The 9,074-nt window shown below is 36.8% G+C and overlaps 1 pseudogene; it reads left to right on the top strand.

Annotated features, from left to right (window-relative positions):
* The first annotated feature begins 2,894 nt into the window (after positions 1-2,894).
* LOC114202833 (SNW domain-containing protein 1 pseudogene) lies at positions 2,895-4,533 on the top strand (annotated as a pseudogene).
* Positions 4,534-9,074: the final 4,541 nt, after the last annotated feature.

Raw genomic sequence — 9,074 nt, 5'->3', positions numbered from 1 at the left:
CACCCAGCTCTGAAAACTAATGAGGCTTACATCCAGGAGACCCACATGATTACAGCAAACATACAGCAGTTGCTAACAAGCACATGAGCACTTGTAGCAGCTATTCCCCCAGGCCTCAGTGTATAGGGAACAAAGCCTGATCATCTCCCAGTTTTTGTCTGAAAGGAGTCCAGCTACATACTTTAAAAGCTATGGATTGAGGGCCAGACTTCTAATTTAGCACATATTTAGGGACTATTTTCCCGAGAGACTGGGAAAAATGGTAGACATCTCCAGTTTCTCCCTCTGCTTCACACCAAGATACCAATAACTCCCTGGAAGAGCTTGCATACATTTATGGTTTTCAGCTTTTATGGCTCCTGTCTGAGGATCCCAGAGAGCCTGGCTCTAATAACCAGTGGGGCTTGCATTCATAAATCACACAGGACTGTAACAGATAAAGAAACAGTTCTTAATGGGCACAAGAGCACCCAAAGAAATTCCAGGATCACATGGTTATGCTGGTAAAATTACACTAAATATTTAAAGAAAAACTAATATAAATTTTTTGCACACTATAATAAAAAAAAGGAAGGGATATTCCAAACTTATTTTATGAAGTCAGCATTACCCTGTTGATACCAAAGCCAGACAAGGACACTACACTAAAAGAGAACTGGAGGAGGAAGAACACCACTCAACTTAAATGTCAGCATCAAAGGCTCACCAAAACTGGTTCTAGCTCTGGGGGAAGAAGGTGGAATAGGAGGACCATGAGTGCCCCATGGCCTATATTTACAAATTTAAACTATTCACATCCAAGTCAATAAACTGGAGAATGATCTGAAGACTGGCAGAACAAACTCCACAACTCAATATAGAAAAGAAGCTACATCTGAAAGGTTAGGAAAGTCAGAAGGGTGAAGGGAGGCTGCCTCCAGGAGGGAGGGAGATGTGTGTGAGGAGAGGGCAGAGAAATGAGCCCTTGCATCAGGGAACTTCCACAGGGAAGATTAATCCCCAAAATACTTGGTTTTAAAACCAGAGAGTTTGAATTCTGTGAGTTTTTTAAAACCAGTGGGACTTGGAGTCTAGAGCTTTAAAATTCAGCTGATTCAGGACAGGGCAATCCAAGAGGGCAAGTGATAGCTGGGTTGCCACCCCTAAAGAGACAGCAGCCTCTGCCAGACTCATCTATATGCTGTCCACAAGAGACTCATTTTAGACCTAAAGATTGAAAGTGTGGAGATGGAGAAACATCTATCATGCAAATGGATGTCAAAAGAAAGCCAGAGTAGTAATATTTATATTGGACAAAATAAACATAAAAACAAAGACTGTAACAAGAGACAAAGAAGGACACTATATAATAATAAAGGGGAAAATCCAATAAGAAGATGTAACAATTATAAATATTTATGCACCCAACATAAAAGAACCCAAACACATAAAACAGTTCATACACATAGAAAGGAACTAATTGATAATAATACAATAATAGTAAGGGATTTTAACACCCCATTTACATCAATGGACAGATCATCCAAACAGAAAATCAACAAGGAAAAATAACTTTGAATGATGCACTGGAAAAGATGGGTTTAACAGATGTATTCAGAACATTCCATCCTAAAACAGCAGAATACACATTCTTTTCAAGTGCACATGGAACATTCTCCAGAAGAGATCCCATATTAGCCCATTGGACAAGCCTCAACAAATTCAAAAAGAGTGAAATCATACCATGCATCTTTTCTGATCATAATACTATGAAATTAGAAGTTAACCACAAGAAAAAAATCTGGAAAGGCCACAAATACATGGAGGTTAAATAAATGCTACTAAACAATTTATGGGTCAATGATGAAATAAAGGAAGAAATCAAAAACTACATGGAAACAAATGAAAATGAAAATGCAATGGTCCAAAAACCTCTGGGATGCAGCAGAAGCGGTTGTAGGAGGGAAGTTTATAGCAATATAGGTTTATCTCAAGAAGCAAAAAAAACCCTCAAACAACCTCACCTGACACCTAAAAGAGCTGGAAAAAGAACAAATGAAGCCTAAAGCCAGCAGAAGAAAGGAAATAATAAAGATTAAAGCAGAAATAAATCATATAGAAACTAAACAAACAATAGATCAATGAAACCAGGAGCTGGTTTGTTGAAAAAAAATTAATAAAATTGATAAACTCTAGCCAGAATTATCAAAAAGAGAAAAACCCAAATAAAATCACAAATGAGAGGATGAATAACGACACCACAGAAACACAAACAAGTATAAGAGAATATTATGTAAAATTATATGCCAACAAATTGGACAACCTAGAAGAAATGGATAAATTCCTAGAAACATATAAACTGCCAAAATTGATCAGAAGAAATAGAAAATTTGAACAGATTGATAACCAGTGAGTAAATTGAATCCATAATCAAAAAGCAAAAGTCCCAACAAACAAAAGCCCAGGACCAGATGGCTTCACAGGCAAATTCTACCAAACATTTAAAGAAGACTTAATATTCATTCTTCTCAAACTATTTCAAAAAATAGAAAAGGAAGGAAAACTTCCAAATTCATTCTATGAAGCCAGCATTACCCTGATGCCAAAACCAGACAAAGACACCACTAAAAAAGAGAACCATAAGCCAATATCCCTGATGAACAGAGATGCAAAAAATCCTCAAAAAATACTAGTAAACCAAATCCAACAATACACTAAAAAAATTCATTCACCACAACCAAATGGGATTTATTCCTGGGTTGCAAGGGTGGTTCTATATTCACAAATCAATCAATGTTACACATCACATCAATAAGAAAAATGATAAGAAACATATGATTATTTAAGTAGATGCAGAAAAAGCATTTGACAGAGCAACATCCTTTCAAGATAAAAACCATCGGAAGAAGCAGAAGATGGCGCTCACCAGCTTTTTACCTGCACCTACTCAGCTATCTCAGGACCAGCGTGAGGCTGAAGAAAAGGCAAGATCCCAGAGATCATGACAGACCTCACTGGTCTCCTCCCGAAGAGAACCTCCCCCATACGGGTACTGGAAATGCTGGATACCTCAGTTATTAGAGGATTTTGGAGGTGGAGGTGCTTTTCCAGAGATCCATGTGGCCCAGTATCCACTGGATATGGGGTGAAAGAAAAAAAATGTCAAATGCACTGGCCATTCCGGTGGTTGCTGAAGGAAAAATTAAGTATGATGCAATTGCTCAGCAAGGACAGTCAAAAGACAAGGTCATTTATAGCAAGTATACTGACCTGGTTCCCAAGGAAGTCAAGAATGCAGATGACCCAGACCTGCAAAGACCTGATAAAGAAGCCATTAAAGAGATAACGGAAAAGACAAGGGTAGCCTTAGAAAAATCTGTATCACAGAAGGTTGCCGCAGCCATGCCAGTTCAAGCTGCTGATAAACTGGCTCCTGCCCAACATATTCGACACACACCATCTCAACAAGCAGTGGTTTTCAACTCTGGAGCTAAACAGAGAGTTATTCAGATGGTGGAAATGCAGAAAGAGCCAATGGAGCCTCCAAGGTTCAAGATTAATAAGAAAATTCCCCGAGGACCACCTTCCCCTCCTCACCTGTCATGCATTCTCCTAGCCAAAAGATGACCATGAAGGAGCAACAAGAGTGGAAGATCCTTCCTTGTATTTCAAACTGGAAAAATGCAAAGGGGTATACAATTCCATTAAAGAGGTCTGCAGACAGTTCACATCAATGAGAACTTTGCCAAGCTGGCTGAAGCCCTCTATATTGCTGATCAGAAGGCTCATGAAGTTGTAGAAACACGTGCTCAAGTAGAGAAAGATGGCTCAAAAAAGAAAAGGAGAAACATGAAGAGAAACTTAAAGAAATGGCCCAGAAAGCCAGGGAGAGAAGAGCTGGGATCAAAACCCATGTGGAAAAACAGGAAGGGGAGGCACGTGAGAGGGATGAAATCCGGCAACAGGCGAAAAGAGAGACTGCACGACGGGAATCTTTCCAGGGCATCTCCTGAGAAGAGGTAGAAACCACAGGGAGATGGAAATCGAGATATCAGTGAAATCATTGCTCTTGGTGTGCCCAATCCTCGAATGTCCAATGAAGTTCAGTATGACCAAAGGCTTTTCAACCAGTCCAAGGGTATGGACAGTGGTTTTGCAGGTGGAGAAGATGAAATTTACAACATTTATGATCAAGCCTGGAGAGGTGGTAAAGATATGGCCCAGAGTATTTACAGGCCCAGTAAAAATCTGGACAAGGACATGTATGGTGATGACCTAGAAGCCAGAATAAAGACCAACAGATTTGTTCCCGTTAAGGAGTTTTCTGGTTCAGACCGTAGGCAAAGAGGCCGAGAAGGACCAGTTCAGTTTGAGGAAGATCCTTTTGGTTTGGACAAGTTTTTGGAAGAAACCAAACAGCATGGTGGCTCTAAAAGACCCTCAGATAGCAGCCACCCCAAGGAACATGAGCATGAAGGCAAGAAGAGGAGGAAGGAGTAGATACACCTCTCTTCAAAGTGAATGAACTTTTATCCATAACCCTAATGATGCAAGTCAGACGGGCAAACACTTTGCAAATGGCCAGGATAAAAACCATTTCTGAGTGTCAGACCCCAGCCCTACTTTTTATGATGGGAGCAAGGTGGGGGGGGGGGGGATGGAAAATTCTTTGAACTATTGAGTTTTTTTTTTTTTAAGTGTAGGTTGTGTTTGTGCTTCTCCTACCTTTTGGCATTTATAGAACATACTGCCCCACACATGAAATAAGATCACTTTCTTTTATGTGACATTAGTACTTTGGGGTTAATATTTTGTGTAAGACTGACTGCTGATGAATAAAGTTGCCCCAACCACAGGGAGTAGAAGGATGTTCACATACTAGAACTGTCCTGCCAAATGACGTTTGCCCCTGTTAGGCTCCGTTTTAATTTGGAGTGGGGAAAGTAAGCTTTTGCTTGGTGCAACTATTTGTTTCAAATAAAAACTTTTAGACAAAAAAAAAAAGATAAAAACCCTCAACAAAGCAGGTTTATAGAGAACATATCTCAATATAATAAAGGCCATATATGAAAAATGTACAAGTAACATCATCCTCAGTGGGAAAAAAACTGAGAGCTTCCCCCCAAGGTCAGGAAAAAGACAAGGATAGCCACTCTTACCACTTTTATTCTACATAGTACTGGAAGTCCTAGTCACAGAAATCAGACAATAAAAAGAAATTAAAGGCATCCAAATTGGTAAGGAAGAAGTAAAACTTTCACTATTTGCAGATGACATGATATTATATCTAGAAAACCTAAAAGACTTCACCAAAAAAACTACTAGAACTGATAAACAAATTCAGTAAAGTCTCAGGATACAAAATCAATGTACAGAAATCTGTTGCATTTCTATACACCAATAATAAAGGAGCAGAAAGAGAAACTAATAAAACAATCCCATTTACAATTTCACCAAAAATAATAAGGTACTCAGGAATAAATCTAACCAAAGAGATGAAAGACCTGTCCTCTAAAACCATAAAACATTGATGAAAGGAATGGAAGATGACACAGAAATGGAAAGAAACTCTATGTTCATGGATTGAAAAAATATTGTTAAAATGTCTATACTACCCAAGCAATCTACACATTTCATGCAATCCCATCAAAATACCAACAGAATTTTTCACAGAACCAGAACAAACAATTCCAAAATTTGTTTGATACCAGAAAAGACCCTGAATAGCCAAAGCAATCTTGAAAAAGAAAAGCAAAGCTGGAGGCATCACAATTCCAGACTTCAAGTTATAGTACAAAGCTGTAGTACTCTAAACAGTATGGTACTGGCACAAAAATAGATACATAGATCAATAGAACAGAATATAAAACCCAGAAATAAATCCACAATTATATGGTCAATGAATTGTTCACAAAGCAGGAAAGATTATCCAATGGGAAAGGGACAGTCTCTTCAACAAATGGTATTGAGAAAACTGAACAGCAACATGCAAAAGAAAAAAAAAAAACTGGACCACTTTCTTACACCATACACAAAAGTAAATTCAAAAGTATTAGAGACCTAAATGTGAGACTTGAAACCATAAAAATCCTAGAAGAGGACACAGTTAGTAACCTCTTATTGCCCATAGCAACTTTTTTCTAGATATGTCTTCTGAGGTAAGGGGAACAAAACCAAAAATAAACTATTGGGACAATATCCAAAGAAAAAGCTTCTGCACAGCAAAGGAAACAATCAACAAAACTAAAAGGCAACCTATGGAATGGGAGAAGATATTTGCAAATGACATATCCAAGAAAGTCTTAGTCTCCAAATTATATAAAGAACTTATTATACAGCTCAACACCCAAAAAACAAATAATCTAATTAAAATATGGACAGAAGACAGAAACAGATATTTCTCCAAAGATAACAGATGGCCAACAGACATATAAAAAGATGTTCATCAGCACTTACCATCATGGAAATGCAAATCAAAACTACAATGAGATATTACCTCACACCTGTCAGAATGGCCAAAATCAACAACACAAGAAATAACAGGTGCTGATGAGGCTGTGGAGAAAAAGGAGAAAAAGACCCTTCTTGTACTGTTGATATGAAGGCAAACTGGAGCAGCCACTGTGGAAAACAGTATGGAGGTTCCTCAAAAAGTTAAATATAGAACTCCCCTATGTACCAGCAATCACACTACTGGGTATTTATCTAAAGAACACAAAAACACTAATTCAAAGGGATACATTCAGTCCTATGTTTACAGCAGCATTATTTACAGTAGCCCAGATATGGTAGCAACCCAACTGTCCATCAAATGATGAATGGATAAAGATGGGATACACACACACACACACACACACACACACACACACACACACACACACAATGGAATATTTTTCAACCAAAAAGATCAAAATCTTGCGATTTGCAATGATATAGATGGAGCTACAGCATAATTCTAAGCAAAATAAATCATCAGAGAAAGACATATGATTTCACTCATATGTGGAATTTAAGAAACAAAACAAAATGGCAAAGGCAAAAGGGAGAGAAACCAAGAAAAATATTCTTAATTATAGAAAACAAATGGATGCTTACCAGAGGGGTGGGAGTGAGTTAATGGGTTAAATAGGTGATGGGGATTAAGGAGTGCATTTTTTTGTGATGAGCACAGGGTGATGTATGGAATTGTTGAATCACTATGTTGTACACCTGAAACTAATATAACACTATGTTAAGTACCTGGAATTAAAATAAAAAGCAAAAAAGAGAAGAGAAAAGAAAAAGAGAAGAGAAGAGAGAAGAAAAAATTCATTGAAAAAAAAAAGGAAGGGACGGAGGGAGGGAGGGAGGGAGGGAGGCCGGCCTCATAGAAATAGAGTAGAAAAGTGGTTGTCAGAGGCTGGGGGACAAAAAAAATAGAGAGAGGTTGCTAAAAAGGTACAAACTTTAAGCAGTAAGATGAAGGGCTGAGTACTTAATGTATAACCTGGCAACCATACTTGACAACACTCTATTGTATAACTGAGATTTGCTTAAGAGTAGAACTTACTTAAGTGTTCACACACACCAAGTTTGATGATTAATGTATTAACTCATTGGGGAGGAATCCTTTCATAATGAGTGTGTGTACCAAATCATCACATTGTGCACTTTAACTATCTTATAATTTTGTCAGTTATAGTGCAATAAAGTTGAAAAAAATAAAAATCACAAAACAGCAACTACAAATGCACACAAACCATGATCTAGACAGTTTAAAATATTAACTTATCCTCCACAGCAAGACAAAAATATAAATAACTCTAAAATCCTGATAAGACATTCACTTTTTTACATAATTAATTTATGACTTAACATTTCTGTGGGTATTTTTGGATGTGTAAATTATATTGTCTATTTATTTCCTACCTCCTAAAATATAAATTAAAAATCAAACTCTTAAATAAACTTTCAATAATATTTGTCAAGGGATTGTTCCCAGAGTGTATTTTAAATATTTTAAAAAATAGAAGAAAAAACATACAACTCTCAAGTGTCACCATTAATAAAATTAAATGATGTGCCTGCTTAATTTATTGACTGTGTCAAAAATGATTATGATGAACAGAATGAAGGGAAAGAAAATATTATGCAAAGGGTATAACATGAGGAATTTTGAAGAGCTAAATCTGTTTAATATTCATATAACATAAAAAGTAAGCCTGAGTGATAAGGAATAAGAGTCTAAAGACAGCCAGGAAAAACATCATGAAACCATGTCTAATTATAATATTGTCAAATAAATCTATTATACATCACAGAGAAAATTTCTATTTTTAACATTTTTAAATATTGATTTTGAAATATCTCACTACCAGCTAATAACCTCCATAAAAACAGACTCAATCTTAAGCATTTTTGTATTTCTTGTGCCCAGCATGAGTCCCAGAATGTAGCTTGATAGTCATTGAATGAAAAAAATAAATTAATGAATGAATAGATAAATTAATGTGTATTATATGGTTGGTAGAATATTGAAATAGGATTCATGTGGCTGTTATCAATAACTGTGAGAAATACTCAGAGTAAAGTAATCTAGATAAAACACAAATTGCCTTTCTTTGGGAATTTTGCCCAGCCCACTCCAACACTCACCCCTCACCCCCCACACACCCCAGCCACCAATCAGAAAATAATTAATTGCTTAGGCTCTACTCTGGAAATGAAATGGACCCCTGAAATTATTCTAGTTATGTAATTCTGACTTCCATACTATTGTTCCAGTGGAAAAAAAAGCAATTCAAAATCAAATGTGAATTAAATTGGTTCAGAGCATATTACTTAAATCCTTCAAATCATTAAGCTGCTTAGACACAGTAATAGGGCACCCAATCACCTGAGTTAGATCTGATTAGAACCTCAAACCTTACACATGTGAAAGGCAATTTGAATGACTGACAGCTGTGACAGTTGTGAGACTGAGAAAAACAAAAGTAGGGATATAGTAGAATCTTCTCAAACATATGAGCCTACTCAGAGAAAGTATATTTTCTTATTGCCTATTGGTATTTTTCTGTTGAAATTTGATTTTTTTTTTTTTTATAACCAGTCCAAGA

The sequence above is a fragment of the Eumetopias jubatus genome, unplaced genomic scaffold (assembly GCF_037043125.1).
Source record: "Eumetopias jubatus isolate StellerSeaLion01/CBP00866 unplaced genomic scaffold, mEumJub1_p1.0 scaffold_1, whole genome shotgun sequence".
NCBI classification, from domain to species: Eukaryota; Metazoa; Chordata; class Mammalia; order Carnivora; family Otariidae; genus Eumetopias; species Eumetopias jubatus.
Note: the sequence above shows the minus strand (reverse complement) of the source record. Positions and strands in the feature narration are given on the sequence as shown.